This window comes from Zootoca vivipara, chromosome 7 (genome assembly GCF_963506605.1).
Source record: "Zootoca vivipara chromosome 7, rZooViv1.1, whole genome shotgun sequence".
NCBI lineage: Eukaryota > Metazoa > Chordata > Lepidosauria > Squamata > Lacertidae > Zootoca > Zootoca vivipara.
In genome coordinates, this window is record NC_083282.1 from 80,223,196 (window position 1) to 80,242,374 (window position 19,179).

At 43.1% G+C, this 19,179-nt stretch overlaps 1 protein-coding gene across 1 annotated transcript in view; it reads left to right on the top strand.

The window, feature by feature from the left end:
- The window catches only part of TSHZ2 (teashirt zinc finger homeobox 2), a 338,895-nt gene that overhangs the window by 246,529 nt on the left and 73,187 nt on the right, over positions 1-19,179 (top strand). The gene's annotated exons all lie outside the window — the stretch shown is intronic.

Here is a 19,179-nt window from a genome sequence, read left to right on the forward strand (position 1 = left end):
GGGGAGACTGGAGATTGGCTTCGATGCCCTGGTAAGCCAAATCGGAATTACCGTATTCCTCAGTTTCTCAGCATGCCCAAAAGCTTAGCTGCCACAGAGCTGCAGAACCACGTCCTGCTAAGACAGGGGGGTCACCAATCTTTTTGGACCAGTGGGCACATTTTAAATTCAGGCTGCAATCCTTTACATATACTTATCAGGGAGCAATTCCCATGGAATGATCACCGGCCTGCCATTGTCAACATTCTCTCAACCAGAGACAGGAAACGGCGTCAGCCTGTTCTAGAGATTTATCCCAAGTCAGATTTTGTAAAATAAATATTTTGCAGCTCTGGACATTTTTATTTAGATTTTGAATGACAATAATTAACTCTTAAAATGCATGTTTCGCGGCATTTATTTAATTATTTGAGATGAAGATTAGACAGGTATTTTTGCATAATTTAAAAATGCCCTTTGGAGTTCATTCTCCCCCAGTGAATTTTCCGTAAAGTCCTGGCAAGCAGACCTCGTTCCACCTGTGCAACAGCTGAGTTGAATCCTGCCCTGTGCATTTGAAGACATCCTCTGTTTGATGAGCAATCCAGTCCAAGTCTTGTTTAGAGACTGGACCATGAAAAGAGAAACCTTTGAAGTTGCCCATCTATAATTAGCATCTGAGCTGAGCAGACATACCTGGTTATAGTCTTCTCCACTAGGGTGAAATTTATTTCTATTAAAAATTTGCATCTATACATATACATTAGTACCTATGCAAATAGATGCAAATTGTCCTTATCGTTATTTGTTTCCTCTATTTTGAAGGTACTTATGGAATTAATTGTTTTATCACTTAAAAGCCGGAGAGTTAATCAATTAAAATAAAATGATGGGTTGAGCTTATGCACATTTCATTTCGGAAAAAAAGTTTCCATTATGAGAGAAAGTGGCCTTACTATGGATTTATGAGAAGAAATAGGAAACTGTAGCAGCTGCTGTCTTGCCTGCTTACCATAGCTGCCAAGTTCTCCCTTTTTTAAAGGGAAATTCCCTTATGCTGAATAGGCTTCCTCGCGAGAAAAGGGAAAACTTGGCAGCTATGCTGCTCACCCCGAGATACAGAGCATCTTCTGCGAAGAAATACTCTTCATTATTAATATGAATTTGTACATACCGGTATTAATGACAATCCTGGGGCGGGGGAAGGGACTGACAGAAATTTCCAATTTGGTATGTGCTGATTTCCAACCAGTTGTTCTCAGTCTTTGAGGAGTAATGATGAAGAAGACCATTAAAGGGCGAAAAACTGGAAGATGTTCACCTGACATTTCCAAAGGTTTGCTGCAAACTTTCTAAAATGGTATCACAAGATACTGAAGAGTGAAACAGACAATGCTGGACACCTCTTATCACAACTGATGGCTTCTGCCCTATATAGCACTGGGGAACAAATTCAGTTTTGTTTCTATTTTCATGAGAAACTACCCAATCCACATTTTTTCCAACCAATATGCAAACCGAAACACAGTTGCACTTCTCCCAATTTTGGAATGTAGTTGTCCAGCCAAATTATATGTACAAAAATGCATATGTTGACGGAAAGCGTGCAGAAAAAATGCATGCATTGGTGAAAATAGCATATACAAATGCATTAAATTAGAGGAAATGGCTTGTGAAGAGGTGTGTATTAGGCAAAACTGCATACAAAACTATGCATATTAAGAGGTATTTGCACTAAAATGCTGGTGAGTGTCCATGATTTATTTCGTGCACTTATTAAAGCAGGCACCACCAACCTCCAGAAGTTAGCCTACAGTTCCTTTCATCCCTCATCACTGGCCATGCAGGTTGGGGCTGATGGGAGTTGGAGTCCATCAGTATTTGTCGAGCACCACATTTTAGTACACCACATTGTACGAAAAGAACATCATGCTGGTTCCTCCGGTCACATACCATTTTTAAAAGAAGCCTATTTGATAGAGCATTTGGGGTCCCCTCCCCAACATGCACACACTGAAAGATTTAGTTTCCACAACACTGAAGACTTTGTAAACTGCTTTGTGGAGGCCCTTCCTCGGAAGGCCGATGGTACATTTTCATATAAATAAAGTCCCATTCAGGCATTGCAACAAATGCATAGTAGGGAATGTGACCCCTCTGCTTGGACCCTCACCAGCTCCACCCCTGATTCAGAGAAAGTCTGAAGGGGGGTTGCAATAATAATAATAATTTATTATTTATACCCCGCCCATCTGAGCTCCCGTTGCTCGGTCCCAGCTCCTGCCCACCTAGCAGTTCGAAAGCATGTCAAAGTGCAAGTAGATAAATAGGTACCACTACAGCGGGAAGGTAAATAGCGTTTCCGTGCGCTGCTCTGGTTCACCAGAAGCGGTTTTGTCATGCTGGCCACATGACCCGGAGCTGTACGCCGGCTCCCTCGGCCAATAATGCGAGATGAGCGCCGCAACCCCAGAGTCAGTCATGACTGGACCTAATGGTCAGGGGTCCCTTTACCTTTTCCTATGCCATAAAGGTAAAGGTAAAGGGGCCCCTGACCATCAGGTCCAGTCGTGTCCAACTCTGGGGTTGCGGCGCTCATCTCGCTCTATAGGCCAAGGGAGCCGGTGTTTGTCCGCAGACAACTTCCGGGTCATGTGGCCAGCATGACAAAGCTGCTTCTGGAGAACCAGAGCAGCGCACAGAAACGCCGTTTACCTTCCCGCCGGAGCGGTCCCTATTTATCTACTTGCACTTTGATGTGCTTTCGAACTGCTAGGTTGGCAGGAGCTGGGACCGAATAACAGGAGCTCACCCCGTTGCAGGGATTCGAACCGCCAACCTTTTGATCAGCAAGCCCTAGACTCTGTAGTTTAACCCACAGCGCCACCTGGGTCCCATACCTATGGCATAGATAGGGATTAATCGAATATTAAAAACACAATACAGCATCAAATATTAAAAACTTCCCTAAACAGGGCCGCTTTCAGGTGTCTTTTAAAAGTAAGATAGTTGCTTATTGCCTTGACATCTGATGGGAGGGCATTCCACAGGGCAGGTGCCACTACCGAGAAGGCCCTCTGCCTGGTTCCCCGTAACCTCACTTCTCGCAGCGAGGGAACCGCTGGACCTCATTTGGCTGAACATACAAATGTGCTTTCACAAGTCCCCTTCAATTCTTCTCTTTCAGTGCAGGATGTTAGAGTATGGAAGAAGTGAGAGGGGCGACCTTGGGATGGGACAATATTTGAGGGCCTATGCCATCTATGGAATTCTAGTCTTTCAGAGGCTTTAGTTGAGCTGCTGTTTCTTTCACTGTTTTCTGTTATTTATGATATTTCCTCAGACTGTAGCAGCCTGCTAGAAAATTATGTCTTTGCTTGCTTGGTATGGTAGCTTTTCTTGTAAGACTCTATGGTCGCTCCTATGGTGTGCAACGTTCGGGAACCTGCTCATGAACAAAGTCCGTAGCATCAAAAGAGCCCAGATCTCCTGTAGTTCAGCGTGTATAGTGAAAGGAACATCTCGTTCCTCGGGATTTCGCTTCTGAGGGAAGATTGTGCAGAAAGCATTGTTTCTGTTTTAGTTAGGATCTGACACATCAGCCTGAGAGACCAATGCTCTCTTCAAAACCTTGTCTATACTTCCAGGGTCTACGGTTTCATTATCTAAACAAAAGAAGCTAAAATAAACCCAGAACATTCCAGAAAAGATTAGGGTGAAAGGTTTGCAAATCTGTATTTCATGCCTGAATAAAAGCGGGGGGGGGGGGAGAGTCTCAACACGATTAATTAGCATAGTGAAAATTTGGGTAAAAGCACAGCCTGCATAAAAAGAAAAAAAGAAATTAAAAAAGGTTCCATATGTTTTCTGTATCTTTCACCTCCCACATACAAATTGTATGGAATAATCTGGTGCTACTCACGTTCCTGTCCTCATGGTGCTTATAAATCAAGCCATGTGTATCTGGTGGGGGATTTAGCTCCCATAAAGTCGACCCATCATGTTTTGTCTTTTTTGGACTCGAAGAGCAAAGATCCCACCGTGCTGAGTTTGTGTTGCTCACTTTAACTTTAATTCATATCTCTAATTCTCTCTGTCCCCCCCCCCAACTCCACCCCCAGCCGCCTTTGAATATCCCCGCTAGGTGGTCCAGACCTCAACTGGGAGATTTACTGGCAAGACTAGAATGTATGAGCACATTGTTTTTCCAATATGATTTAATGACTTTCCCCCCCTGTTCCCATGGCTGTTGAAATCCTCTGCAATTATTCCCACTGGCGGCAGAGGCTCCTGTTGGTCAGGTGAAAGCCCATGCAGATGTCAAATGTCAATAAATTTGAAATCCATAAACATAACAGCTCGGTGCCAGAGTAATCTGGGGTTAAACAGAGTGCAGCAATGTATACGTACTGTAAATCATGGACCGGGCCCAACTCTGTATCAATGGCAATAAACGCGGAAATCACAAGAAATAATTTCTTTGAAAACTTATGAGGTTAAGTTTGTAAAACTTCCACCATATGCCCAGTGCTTTTGGGGGGGCAGGGGTACACATACACCCAAACATTTTGTGAATCTTTGTCCATTTGTCCATTTACTGGATTTATTTTTCCCAATCTGAACAATAAAAATGGTGATTATTTTTTTGTCAAAATGAGAGTACTCATTTTTGGGGGGTGGGGAACACTGCATATGCCCATATGTATAACTCAATAAACATAGGCGTGGTTAGGGTCTCACTTTCAGACTCCCTGTTTTGTGGGTGGGATTTGGTCACAGACATGCTGGCAAATTCAGGTTGCACAGTTAAAGTAGATTTGGCCTTTGTGCACAACAAAACCTGCTTTTTGTATGTGTGTGATATGGAAAGCAATGGGAAACGGCACCGGGGATCACAATTGCTATTGAATGCTCAATAGACAACCTCCATAAGATCACTGTAGGTTAGAATTTGACTACGAAATGACTCAGAAAATAATCTTGCATCTGATCAGAGATGCATCTGTCCCTCTATCATTGTTACTATCAGTATCATCATCGTTTCTAGACAGTCTTCCATCGATTCCTGCATTGCAGGCGATTGGACTAGATGACCCTCGGGGGTCCCTTCCAACTCTACAATTCTATAATTCTATGACAATTGCGGGGCAGTACAGAGAGTGGTCAGCAGCCTGTTCCTGGGAGCTCTTCAGTCTTAGCTCAGACTACCACTTTGCCACTGCACAGCACAGTGAAGCTTGTTTGTGGCTGTTGGAAGCTGAATCCACACCTGAAACTGGGGAAGGGAGGGTGAAAACGGACCACAAGAAGGAAAAAGAGACTTCCCTCGATTTAACGTAAACATAATGGCTCTTGAATGAGGTTTGGATCACTCAACTGTTCCCTGCTACTTTTCTTTTCACGTCACGAAAAATAGCAGAATATACATCAGCACCAAATGCTCAGAAACAGACCTGGGGGATTAATTTCAACTTGTCCTGCTGAACTAGTTGTGTAGTGGGATGCTATGATCCAGCTCTAAATCTCAGCTCACCATGCCCTTGAAAATATTCCCACCGCGATATGACGCCGTGTACCTCCTGCCCCCAAATTAATGTTTGCTTCAGTTTGCCAAAGATTTGGACACGGCAAATATGTACACAGCGTTTAAAATTACTATTTTATACTGAAACTACTGCTTCAGATTTATCACACCACGCCACAGGAAAATTAATGCAGGATGCAACAAATGCCTCAACATTAATAACAGCCCAGAATAAAGTATTCTCTCCAACAATTAATCATTACAAGCTGCCTTTCAATAAACCAAGAAGTTGCTCGGAAGCACTCAAGTAGGGGCAGACATTTTGTCATGAGACAAACACCACTAAATACCACAGTGTTAGTAGCAGCTGGACAATTTTACAGGCTTAATCTGGGCAGCTAAGAGCTGTCAAATCCAGGATATCATTAATCCGTTTGTTTATATGCCGCTTTCCCACAAAATTGTGCCCAAAGTGGCTCATAACACACCAAATGAATAGCTGTAAATATAGCAATTCAGAGGAAACTAATATTTATGAACCATTAGAATTGCAAATAAACCATTGAGTCAATAAGTATATACATTTTAAGACTATCAATGCATACAAGTAAAGTCCAATCCTGTACATATCTACTCAGAAGTAAGTCCCATTAAGTTCAGTGGGGTTTCTCCCAGGTAAATGAATGTAGGCTTCCAGGCTGGAAACAAACTGATCTTATCCAGCATTTAAAAACTAAACAGGAGAGAGAATAATGGCCACCACAGAAATAAAAAACAGGACACAAAAGGGTGAGCAGATATATCTCCATTGCATGAAGGCTGGATGGGGAAGAAGACTGAAGAAAATGCTAAGTTTGTCTTCTTGTCTCTAAAGCTTTGTTTTCTTTTATTTGTGAATATGATTAATACAGCACATTTACTAATGCTCTTTTCAGGCAGGTAACCCCCCCCCATTGTAAATCAAGGGTTCTAAATCATGTGAGGAACCTCCATGGGTAGAGAGGGTTCCCCACTTCAAAAATCTTCACAAGTTTAAGGGTCACGGGATCAGTGATGGGGCAGAACTAGCAAGCTCCTCCTCAGGATCCCCCTTCATGTGTCAACACAGCTGAAGAGAGGTGCAGTGACAGTCCTTCCAATATCTGAAGATGGCAGTCATCTCACCTCTTCCTTCTTCCGCGAGCTAAACATACTTAGCTCATTCAACCTTTCAGAATTCGACTCCGGAACCTTTCACAGTTTATGAAACCAGCCTAAGTCTGTGAATTGGAGATTGTGGCTTGTGCCCAATGTAGCTCTAAGTAACCATCTTGTCGGCGCAAGTAATTTCATTTGTGCAACGGGACTTCCCACACACACACCTGTGTGCATCCTGCACCTTCCCCAATTGTGCTCCAGACAGTTGAAAGAACACCCAGAGAACAGATTTAGAGAGTCGGGTACCATTTAACCTATGTAAATCTAGCACACTACGGTGTACAAAAAAATATAGCCATTCCATTCTAGTGTTCTGTGTTTTGTAGCTTGGATATATGACCCACTTTGAGCCCCCAGTAGAAATAGGTACCTTATCGTTATGTGGCCAAGAGTTTGCTCTTTTAAGAGCTGCTTTCGATATGCCCAGGGCATAAACACTATATATATATATATATATATATATATATATATATATATATATATGGTATATAACATTCCCTGCTCTCGCATGTAAGGCCCCAGTTGAAACCGACAATGTGAAATGTGTTCATTCGGTTTGTTCGCAATGGAGTGCGTTTAAGTGTTGCCTCTTTGATGTTTCCCTGCCATCTCCATCTTTGTCATCGCCGGCCCATCTTTTTCAATCTAATGAACTCAAACCATCAGTGCAACTTAAGTTCGGCTGTCTGTTCTTGCATAGTTAATATTAAAAATGTACTAACAGTGCGGCTGCAAAATCAAATTATGCACATAAATATGCTGGCATAGCAGAGGAGGCGGCAGAAGCTGAAGTTAGCAACATTGATGCCAGTTCACATTTGCAAATCAACCGTCAATCTGTCATTAAACATGTTATCAAATGATGATAAGTGTATGCTTCTTGCTTGCATTGGTACGCTTATTCCCGATGTTGATGTGCATTAATGGGATAATGTGCATTAACATAGTCTTGCTTGGGTGAACACAAAACATTTTTTATCCATCTTAGCTTGTTTCCCCCTGTGGCCCCCCAGCTAAGTGTTTTATGTTATCAAATTGCCAAAAAATGGGAAAACATATTACTTTTAATTAGCAAACCGTGAGTTATTATTAGTAGTATTTCATTCATTTTACTTTAATCCAGGCTAACTGTGGCACATTGGCAATGCATTTATAGAAATGGTTGTTGGGGGGGGGGGGGTTTGTCTGAAAATCATTCCACTGTCTTTCTTTGAGTAAAACGATTAATGTCAGAAACTCAGAGGCTGACAATTACGTGCTGTCTTAATGCACTGGCCTTTCATCTGCAAGCCTGACTTTTTGACAGGAGTGATGGTTTCAGTTCAATGATATGAAAGGCAGGAGAGGAAACAATCTTGGGCTATGAGAGTCTGTTGTGTGGCAGGCTTTGGCTAGTAGTCTTAGATATCCAGGAGGCGAATCGTGTATGTTTTGATTTAACAGCTACAGAAGCCACTGTTCAAAGTTTCAGCAGAGGCTTTCTCCCAGGGGGTCTAACTTGTTGGTCTTCCACTGGCGGATCGGGATCTGTTGCTGGGTCACAGTGTAGCCTAAGAGAGGTTGCAACAGCAACACTACTGCCATTGAAATATATAATAAGGGAATGTTAAGAAGTGGGTCTCCAAATGCACATTTGAACCAAGGTTTGAAAAAGTTCAAGACCAGTGCTTTTTTTCTAGACAAAGAGGTGCTGGAGCTCACTATTAACTCGTCCCTTGTTCTCTTATGGCACCCACCTGAGAGGTGCTGGAGCTGAGCTCTGGCTAAAAAAAAAAAAGCCCTGTTCAAGACTGTGGGTCTAAAAACATCTCTGAGTAAGCTTTGTGTGTTTTCTTTACCATTCTCACCTGCTTGCAACCCTGCTGGTGGTACCTTTGTAGGGACCAAAAAAAAAAAAAAGAGCCGATGGATCGGTGTGGGTACAGAAAATCTACACTTGTAACAACTTGTGCAGTATACCTAAAAAAAAAATCCATACTTGTTTTATGTTCCGGTGAGAATGTCACTATCTTCTTTACAATCATACAGTTGGTCCTTATTGTATTATAGAGGTGCATGTGCCCTTTAACATGGCACCTGCGTTATTTTTGCCTCCACATGCACTTTATGATATCCCAGAATGCCCTGAGCATCCTCCTGGGACATGGATGAAATGTGTTAGTGTGGTGACATCAAGCTACTCCACCGGGAAGGTCAGAAATGGTCTGAGCTCTGCAGGTGTGTTGGTTATCATAAGACAGAGGGGGAGAGGGGATATGGCAAATGTTAGTTTGGGCCATAGACAGAGCAGTTATTTAATAGTCCTTGGAAATTTCGATACACTTTCCTGCTATGTGATCATTAAGTGCTGTTATACTGATTAGCAGCAGGGAGGTGGAAAGGGAGGTGGGGGAGCCGTGGGATTTGGCGTGGGGAGCTTATGCTGTTGTTCCTCTCACTCCCGGCTCTCTGGAGAGTGATTCCTGTGACCATATTTCAAGCTGCCTTTAGCATAGCTTTGGAGCGCTTTCAGATTTTGGAAATGGCAAGTAATTTGTCAATATGTTTTCACCATATGTATTCAGCTTGATTTTTTTATTTAAAAAAATGACAACCAACAGGCCTTGTAATGGCACACAGTAAGCATTTTGTATGTGTTTTCTCAGCACGTTTGAGCCCCCATTGATGGGGGCCAACCATTTTTTTTAAGTGCTTCTTGTACTATATAAGCTTGGGCTGTGGTCATATTACATACATACCCTTGGGAGAAAAGCAATGACAAACCTAGACAGCATCTTAAAAAGCAGAGACATCACCTTGCCGACAAAGGTTCGTATAGTTAAAGCTATGGTTTTCCTAGTAGTGATGTATGGAAGTGAGAGCTGGACCATAAAGAAGGCTGATCGCCGAAGAATTGATGCTTTTGAATTATGGTGCTGGAGGAGACTCTTGAGAGTCCCATGGACTGCAAGAAGATCAAACCTATCCATTCTTAAGGAAATCAGCCCTGAGTGCTCCCTGGAAGGACAGATCGTGAAGCTGAGGCTCCAATACTTTGGCCACCTCATGAGAAGAGAAGAATCCTTGGAAAAAACCCTGATGTTGGGAAAGATTGAGGGCACTAGGAGAAGGGGACGACAGAGGACAAGATGGTTGGACAGTGTTCTCGAAGCTACGAACATGAGTTTGACCAAACTGCGGGAGGCAGTGGAAGACAGGAGTGCATGGCGTGCTATGGTCCATGGGGTCACGAAGAGTCGGACACGACTAAACGACTAAACAACAACACCCTTGTGCCACACAGCTCAGACACGAGACCACACACACATAAGCAGACCACACCTGTCTCTTGATTTCTATTCCTTGGTGATGAACTACTGGCTTGGTTACTGGGGGGGGGGGGGGGACAAAAACAACCACACCTATTCTCACCCCTGACCAATACTGAGGGAACATGTGATTCCATACATATCCGAGACAGAATGTAGCCAGTTGTTGCTGTGGCGTAAGCCGTGTCTACAGGATCCAGCTGAGGGTAAGTAAGCTATCCAAATCGCAAGCAAGGAGTGAAATCAGATCAAGGCCATGAGGCCCAGGAAGAATCAGTACAGGAGATGTAGAAACATGTCTGCACATGTAGCAGAAGGAATGGGAAAAGTGAATTAGATATAGGAACTCAGGAAGCAGTCTTATACCAAGCCAAACCATGGGGCTATCTAACTCACCATTGTCTAAACCATGGGTAGGCAAACTAAGGCCCGGGGGCCGGATCCAGTCCAATCACCTTCTAAATCTGGCCCACGGATGGTCCAGGAATCAGTGTGTTTTTACATGAGTAGAATGTGTCCTTTTATTTAAAATGCATCTCTGGGTTATTTGTGGGGCATAAAGGTCTGAGGGACAGTGGACCGCCCCCCCGCCCCCGCTGAAAAAGTATGCTGACCCCTGGTCTAAACTGACTGGCAGTGCCAACAGCCTGAGACTGTCTAGTGATGGACCTCGTTCAGCAAGGCATTCCAAGGAAAGGCATTCCAGGAAAGGCTGCAGCCCTGTTTGACACCAACCTTGTCTCGTGAGATTCGGCTATAGGTAGAGCTCCAACCCATTCTCCAACCCATTGTAAGTAGGACCTTTTCCTTCCATCTGGCAGCTCCCCCTCTCTCAGGTCTTCCCCCTGATTCCACCCCAATAGGTCTATATCAGGGGTGTGCAATCTATGAGCCTCGAGTTGCTGATGGACTCCCATCAGCCCCAACCAGCATGGACAATATGGACGTTGGGATTCAGCATCTCAAGGACCTCAGGTTGCCCATCCCTGGTCTATATTGTATGGTTGATGCTTAAGGAAGTGGAAAGAAACATGCCAACACTGGCCTATGATGTTGCCTTTCCCCATTGGGAGGACAAGTGAGCCTCCTAAATGTTGGATGGATTTAGATGAATAGGAGAGATAATAAGTAGTAATAACCCTTCCCCTTTCTCACTTGTGTGAGAATGCAAATATATATTTCAGCAGAATAAAACTCACCATCTGTGTGTAGCTTATCTCTGAAACAGGCTTCCTCAACCTTGGCCCTCCAGATGTTTTTGGCCTACAACTCCCATGATCCCTAGCTAGCAGGACCAGCGGTCAGGGCTGATGGGAACTGTAGCCTCAAAACATCTGGAGGGCCAAGGCTGAGGAAACCTGCTCTAAAAGCTATTAGGGCAAGGTTGCATAATCTTCTAGAACAATTATGATACCCAAGGATGCTTTAGAAAGACTTGGATTATCTTCACTTGTTTATGTTTCCCTCTTAACAAAGAAATCATTTTTTCTCACATCAAAGTCTTGCCTGGGCTCAACAGTTGCAGTGATGAAAATCAGACCGGCAAGAATCCTTAAACATTACGAATATCCATTGTCTGGTTCAAAAGGGATATTACTCTCTGGAGGTGAGCAAAGAAATATCCTATTGCAGGTAAGAAAAGGAGTGTGTAGTGACAGGAAGAAGTAGAGATTAAGTTTCTATTATTCTCCATCCTGACGCAAAAGTTTAGAGGATATGACATCACTGAGTCCCCAGTTTGTGACTATCTAGCCATCATGCAATCTGTGATTTGGCTGCAGATCCTCCCACACTATAGAGGTCATGAGATGGTAAATTAGAGGCAAGACAGGCCTTGTTTTAAGGGGTGAGACAAAGGAAGCCCTCGAGCAATGATAATAATAATAATAATAATAATTTATTATTTATACCCCGCCCATCTGGCCGGGTTCCCCCAGCCACTCTGGGCGGCTTCCAAAAAAACAGAAATTCTAAAATACAGAAATCCATCAAACATTAAAAGCTTCCCTAAACAGGGCTGCCTTGAGATGCCTTCTAAAGGTCTGGTAATTGTTCTCTTTGACCTCTAGTGGGAGGGCATTCCACAGGGTGGGTGCCCTGTGGAATGATGTTTTTTATGGAATTGATGGTGCTTTTCCAACAGCCCAAAAAACCCGAATGCTTAAAAATGGTTGGCATTCCTTTTCTACAGTCACCCGATGCATATGATGTTCTGCTTAATGAATAAGATATATAAAGATCAGACTTTGCCTCAAACTCAATTTTCCATTGTGCTGTTGGCTTGTGTTCTTTCTTTCTCCCAGCAAGTGTGAGATCTGCTTCGGGTTTATAATTACTCACTTTGCCTGCAGGCAGGCATGTCACAGAAGCGTTTCCCACACGTTACCAAATATACAAGAGACAAATGTTGTGGGCCCAAGCAAAGGATTCAAAATCCTGAGATGAATCTGAATAAGAAACTCCATCCCCAAAACCCACACCCATATTCCCAGGGCAAGTTCCAGGCTGAAATAAATCGAATTTGCCTAATAATCCATTAAGAGTTGCATGGAATATGATAATGTGTGACCTCCAGGATTTTAGAAAATGGGATCATACTTGCTGCCCACATTACCAAGGATTTTGGAGAACCTCAAGTACCAGCACAGCTCACCCCTGGTTAAACATGCCTAAAGCTCTCATTCATCCATCTGTTGTCCAGAGATTCAGTCTGGTTTTCGGCTGCTGTCCAGCCCCCTACACATACACTGGGTTACTTGTCCTGCACTACCCATTCTCCCTGCAGCCGCTGTTGCTAGCCCACCTTTCCCCGCCTTTTGTAGTCAGCAGAGGAGCTAATGTTTTTCTCCATCCCAGCGAGTTGGGTGGAAGGCTGTGTAAAGTAGTGGGGAAGTGAATGAGCAGGAAAGATTGCCTGCCAGTTCATCCTAGGAAGGGTAGCAGTGCTCTGGCACTCGGTAGGAGTATAGCATCTAGAATCAAAGGAAGTAATAGTACCACTGTATTCTGCTCTGGTCAGACCTCACCTGGAGTACTGTGTCCAGTTCTGGGCACCACAGTTCAAGAAGGATACTGACAAGCTGGAACGTGTCCAGAAGAAGGCAACCAAAATAGTCAAAGGCCTGGAAATGATGCCTTATGAGGAACGGCTTAGGGAGCTGGGTATACTTAGCATGGAGAAGAGAAGGTTAAGGGGTGATATGATAGCCATGTTCAAATATATGAAAGGATGTCATATAGAGGAGGGAGAAAGGTTGTTTTCTGCTGCTCCAGAGAAGCGGACACGGAGCAATGGATTCAAACTACAAGAAAGAGGATTCCACCTAAACATCAGGAAGAACTTCCTGACAGTAAGAGCTGTTCGGCAGTGGAATTTGCTGCCAAGGAGTGTGGTGGAGTCTCCTTCTTTGGAGGTCTTTAAGCGGAGGCTTGACGGCCATATGTCAGGAATGCTTTGATGGTGTTTCCTGCTTGGCAGGGGGTTGGACTGGATGGCCCTTGTGGTCTCTGCCAACTCTATGATTCTATGATCAAATTTAAATAATGTCTCCCAAGGCAAGAGTGGCAGCAAAATGAGCCAATCAGACATAATGTTGGGGGATTTCAGGACCAATGACGGCATTGGAGCAGTGAGGCCCACCTTCCTCGGTGGTCCTGCAATTCCAAAAATGGCAGCTGACTGGCTTAGCTCATTGTTACTCTCACGCTAGGTGAAATACTGATGTTTCCTGAGAAGGAGAAAGAAAAATGGAATCCCCTTTCGGAAAGAAAACGTTTGAGAAAATGGAGGTCAGAATTCAGCATGGAACCTGGCCAAAGGGAGTTCAGCGACCATGGTGACAATCATTGCTCATTGGCCGATTGGACACCCTTGGAATATGATTAATTTCCTCCTTCATTTGAACTGAATGAGGCATGGATGATTATGAGGCATGGCCAGATTCACCTGCTCTACTTTTGTGTGACATAAAGCAGAAATGATTGCCATTTTTTAACAAGGACCTTATGTCCCCATAGAATTCACGTGTAAGGAAAGGGGTAAAGAAGGAAACTTCTAATAGAAACACACTTACACCCTCAGTCAGTTCTTAAAACATCCCCAGGCTCTCTTTCCTCTTTATGCAAAGCCTACCAATGAACACACAATTTGATGTTTCCCCTCTCTGGAAGATGCCAGTCTAAAACAAACCTGTGTGCATATCTTCTAAATGTTCCTGATCTGAACCAATTTTTAAGTTGTGTCCCTTGTTAGGCCTGACATATCACTGGTTTTCACAGTGCATTCACTTGTCTTCAGAGTTTTGCTTCAAACTGCTTCTAATGGCTTTTGGAAACCATTAAAATGGAAAGCACAAAACCTGAATAAAATCACTATTAAACCACAAGCCACATAAACACAATATGCATGAATTGGAGAAGGGCAAAATTCAAATTTTGAAACAACTAAAACAGCAATATAGTCTTAAGCACCAGTACCATAACAGATCTACAACCTTTTTTTTGCCTTCCAAGAGGTGTGTGTTGCCATCTTTCCAAAAGTTTAGAGCAGTTTTCTATGGAAGACCTCCCCACAAACTAAATTCAACAGGAAAGGCATTGCTATGGAAAACAGCCTCCTTTCCGCTTGCCAGACTGAAGAACTCTGTGGCCAACTGAGTGGGGAATTTTGGTACTTCTTGGTTTCCAAGTTAAAAGTTGTGCTTCTATCACGGGAATAGCCGTTCATCAAGCAGGTTTGCAAATGTGGCAACTGCAGAACGAAAATGAAAGTAGATTTCAACTTCTCTCTTTATCCCATTTTTCTTTCACTGTGGCCCCACCTGCAAGCCGAGCTTGCTACTTTAAACAGTCATCGTCATGGGCGTAGCCAGGATTTTTGCTAGGGAGGCAGGCTTTTGTTAGGGGGGCAGAACCTCATATTTGTATTGATTTGTATTGAATTTTACTGATTTGGGGGGACAGTTGCCCCCCTGCTCCCCCCCGGCTACACCCATGGTCATGGCATTCTCCAAAGAACTGGGAACTGTAGTTTGTTAAGGGTGCTGAGAGTTGTTGGGAGACCCCGTATCTCTCTTACAAAGCTACAGTTCCCAGGGTGGTTTAACAGTCAATCCCTCTTCCTAGAGAATTTGTCTCAGGGTTCTTTCGTTTTAAGCGGACTGCCCTTAAAAACAAGTAATTTCTCTGTTAACTAGAATCCATGACTGTCCTAAATTTAACTGTCTTGGGGATGGGGGGGGGGGGAAGTACACCAATGTCAACCATCATGTGATGGTCATGCATCTATCTACCATATTTACTATAGTATACATGTATAAGTTCAGAAACTGAAATTGCAATGTGTCCAACCAGTATGACACTTAGCCCCAACATATAATTATGTATATTATGCTCCATTTTTAACAGGGTGACTCTGTGGTCTAAACCACTGAGCCGAGGGCTTGCCGATCAGAAGGTTAGCGGTTCGAATCCCCGCGACGGGGTGAGCTCCCGTTGCTCAGTCCCAGCTCCTGCCCACCTAGCAGTTTGAAAGCACGTCAAAGTGCAAGTAGATAAATAGGTACCGCTACAGCGGGAAGGTAAATGGCGTTTCCGTGTGCTGCTCTAGTTCGCCAGAAGCGGCTTTCTCATGCTGGCCACATGACCTGGAAGCTGTCTGCGGACAAACGCCAGCTCCTTCGGCCTATAGAGCGAGATGAATGGTGCAACCCCAGAGTCGTCCGCGACTGGACCTCATGGTCAGGGGTACCTTTACCTTTACCTTTTAGGGTGCATTTTTACCTGCACTCATGTAGAAATGTAATGTATGATGTGGTGATTATCTATACACAACTTCCTTTATGAGTCCATAGCAGAAGTGAGACTTGTACCCAGATCACTCACTCTCAACTCCAGGTTTGTGTACTCTGTTCCACACTGATTTTCATACGTATGATAAGCAAGATGGGAAGCAATCAAGCGCAAGTGAGAACGAGGACTTCTGCTTTACAGTATTATTATTTTTTACTGATGGTAGCCTTAGGGAGTTGCTTGCAACAGCAGCAGATCCTGCGTTTTCAAATGGAAATGTGATTTTTCAAGTTGATAGTGTCACTTTATGTAAACAAAGTTAATTCCACTTCCTGCTATGCAGGGCCCAAACTCATTACTGAAACCACAAGAAGCACAATATAAAATATTTGCTGTCAAAGGAGCTTAAAACAAAGGTGGAAACAGTTCCCTACGTGTTCCCCTTGCTTCCCATAGTTCCTCAGCAGACATTAATTATCACATTGGGCCTATTTAAGCCCACTTGCATGCTTTCGGATTTCGCTCATTGTTCCTTCCACATTAAATGTTGATGTAAAAAAAATTGGCCTCAACCCCCGCATTTGTGGGCAGCAAATTCCCCATGTCCTTGTGTCTGTCCGCAATCTACTGCCAATCAGCTCTACTGAGTGACCCAAGAAGGGAGGGAGAGACAGACAGACAGACAGACAGACAGACAGACAGACAGACAGACAGACAGACATTGAAGTTCATCTCTTCTCACTGCGGTGCAGTCCAGTGTTTCTCAAACTTGGGTTTCCCGCTATTTTGGACTACAACTCCCATCATCCCTAGCTAGCAGGATCAGTGGTCAGGGATGATGGGAATTGTAGTTCAAAAACAGTTGGAGCCCCAAGTTTGGGAAACATTGTTTTAGACTCTGGACTTAAGAGTCTTAGAAGGATCTCTCTCTTTAGATATGAGTTTCTTTACTCACTTCAAATTGAAATAAGCCAGTTCTAGGAAGGGGTGAATCTACTGATTTTGACTTCTCTCAATTTCTCATTCTTCCAATCTTAAGTTCAGGTCTCATCCAGATTTCCACATCAGTTTGTGATTTCTTTATCAATTGTCATGAAAATTCATCAGCATCTTGGTGCAATTTTTTCCCCAGTATACACAATTTAATGCAATTTGGCCTAGTATGCACACTTTTGCTAATCAATTCTTCCAAATGTTTGCTCTTTTCAGCAATATATGCATTTTATATTCACTTTAGCCTTGTATGTGCATTATTATTATTATTATTATTATTATTATTATTATTATTATTTTATTTTGCTAGAGATCGGCATTCAGAAAAGAATCAGAAAAATGTGACTTTCAGAGGATGACTGCGTTTTGGCTTCCATATTGTTTTGGATGTGAATCAGGTGGATTGCCCTTCAATGCAAACTCATATCATGTGTACGTCCACACATTCCGCTTACTAGTTACTCCCTGGTAACAAGACTGGTCTTAAATCCTAATTTTACGAAACTCTATGCACAAATAATCCTCCTCTGTGGGAATGGTGTTCATCTTTTGCTAGACAACTGGGTTACATTCAAGGCACAATTTTGACATCAAAATAAAGATAATTTTCTCTCTCTTCTGGGCGCTAGAGAACAGGATTTGCTCCTTTCTTAAGCCTTCTTCTCCTTTAAGACATTCTTATGGTAACCCCATCCTAGCAACTCTCACAGATCATTCCGAATATGCCTCCGTCAGCCCTCATAAGATAATTTGTAAGCCCTAACAACAGTGTTGTGCATCCTTTCCTCATTTGAAATGACCTTTACAGGATAATAATGTCTACCTTGTTGAGTCTTAATTGCCTAATTAGAGGACCGTTTTTTTCAGTTAGACAAACATGTAAAAAATCCTACTCTTTTAATTGTGCCTCTCTTATTTTCTTGCATTTGAATCTCAATCAGCTTCAATGGGGCTTTAAAAAAAGCCCCCCCCCCCATAAAGCCAGAAACTCTTTCAATCAGTGCTAACTGCAACAAACAAACCAAAAAACAAACTGTGGAAAAGTTACTGAACACAACATATTCAACAAGATAAAAAAAAAAAACCCCACTGGTCTGGAGGTGACAGGAGCATGCACACGCACACGCGCGCACACCCACCCACCCACACCAATGTTCTCCATACATCCTCCCAGATGTATGGAGCATGTTTAGCTCAAAGGTCCAAAGGGGGCTCCTACATGCAATCTGCTGAACATGCTTAGAAGCTTCTGCACAATCAGGAACCCCAAGAAAGCCAGGATTGGCCACGCATAGGCTTTTAAGATAACCCCGTTATGTCATTTGCACTCAGGCCACAAACATCTGACATAGGGACATTAGGTTTAGCTTGTGTGCATGCCACTGTCCTTCTACACAATTTTAATCTTCAAGCAAACTCCTAAACAGGGTTCTGTCCAATGTCTCGCCCTGCACTCACAATGGAGACCTAGTCAGAAGAAAGCATGGTGCTGACCTTTAAAGCCCTAAATGGCCTCGGTCCAGTATACCTGAAGGAGCGTCTCCACCCCCATCATTCTGCCCGGACACTGAGGTCCAGCACCGAGGGCTTTCTGGCAGTTTCCTCGTTGCGAGAAGCCATGTTGCAGGGAACCAGGCAGAGGGCCTTCTCGGTGGTTGCACCCGCCCTGTGGAACGCCCTCCCATCAGATGTCAAGGGAAAAAACTGCTACCAGACTTTTAGAAGACATCTGAAGGCAGCCCTGTTTAGGGAGGCTTTTAATGTTTAATAGATTACCCTGTTTCTCATATTTTAAGGCATCCCCATAAAATAAGCCATAGCAGGATTTTTAAGCATTCAAGGAATATAAGCCATACCCCGAAAATAAGACATAGTGATAGGAGCAGCAGCAATGCCGGCCGCGGCAGGAGGAGGAAAAAAATAAGACATCCCTTGAAAATAAGCCATAGTGTGTTTTTTTGAGGAAAAAATAAATATAAGACATGTCTTATAATATGAGAAACACGGTACTGTATTTTATTTTTCTGTTGGAAGCCACCCAGAGTGGTTGGGGAAACCCAGCCAGATGGGTGGGGTATAAATAATAAATTTATTATTATTATTATTATTATTATTATTATTATTATTATTATTATTATCAGCATCATCATTATTAGAATTATAATAATAAATAATTATTAGAATTATTTATTATTATCAGAATTTCGCACCTGTGCATGCAGAGGGTGGGAGGGTGGAAAGGTGGCGGAAAATGAAGAGATGAATGGATGTTTTTACTAGCAAAAAGGCCAGCAACTCTTCAGAAATGATCTATGTGTTAGATGTGTCCAGTAGCCTTAAGGTTATAGAGAGATGTCATTTTAAAACAACGAAAGCACTTAAAATCTA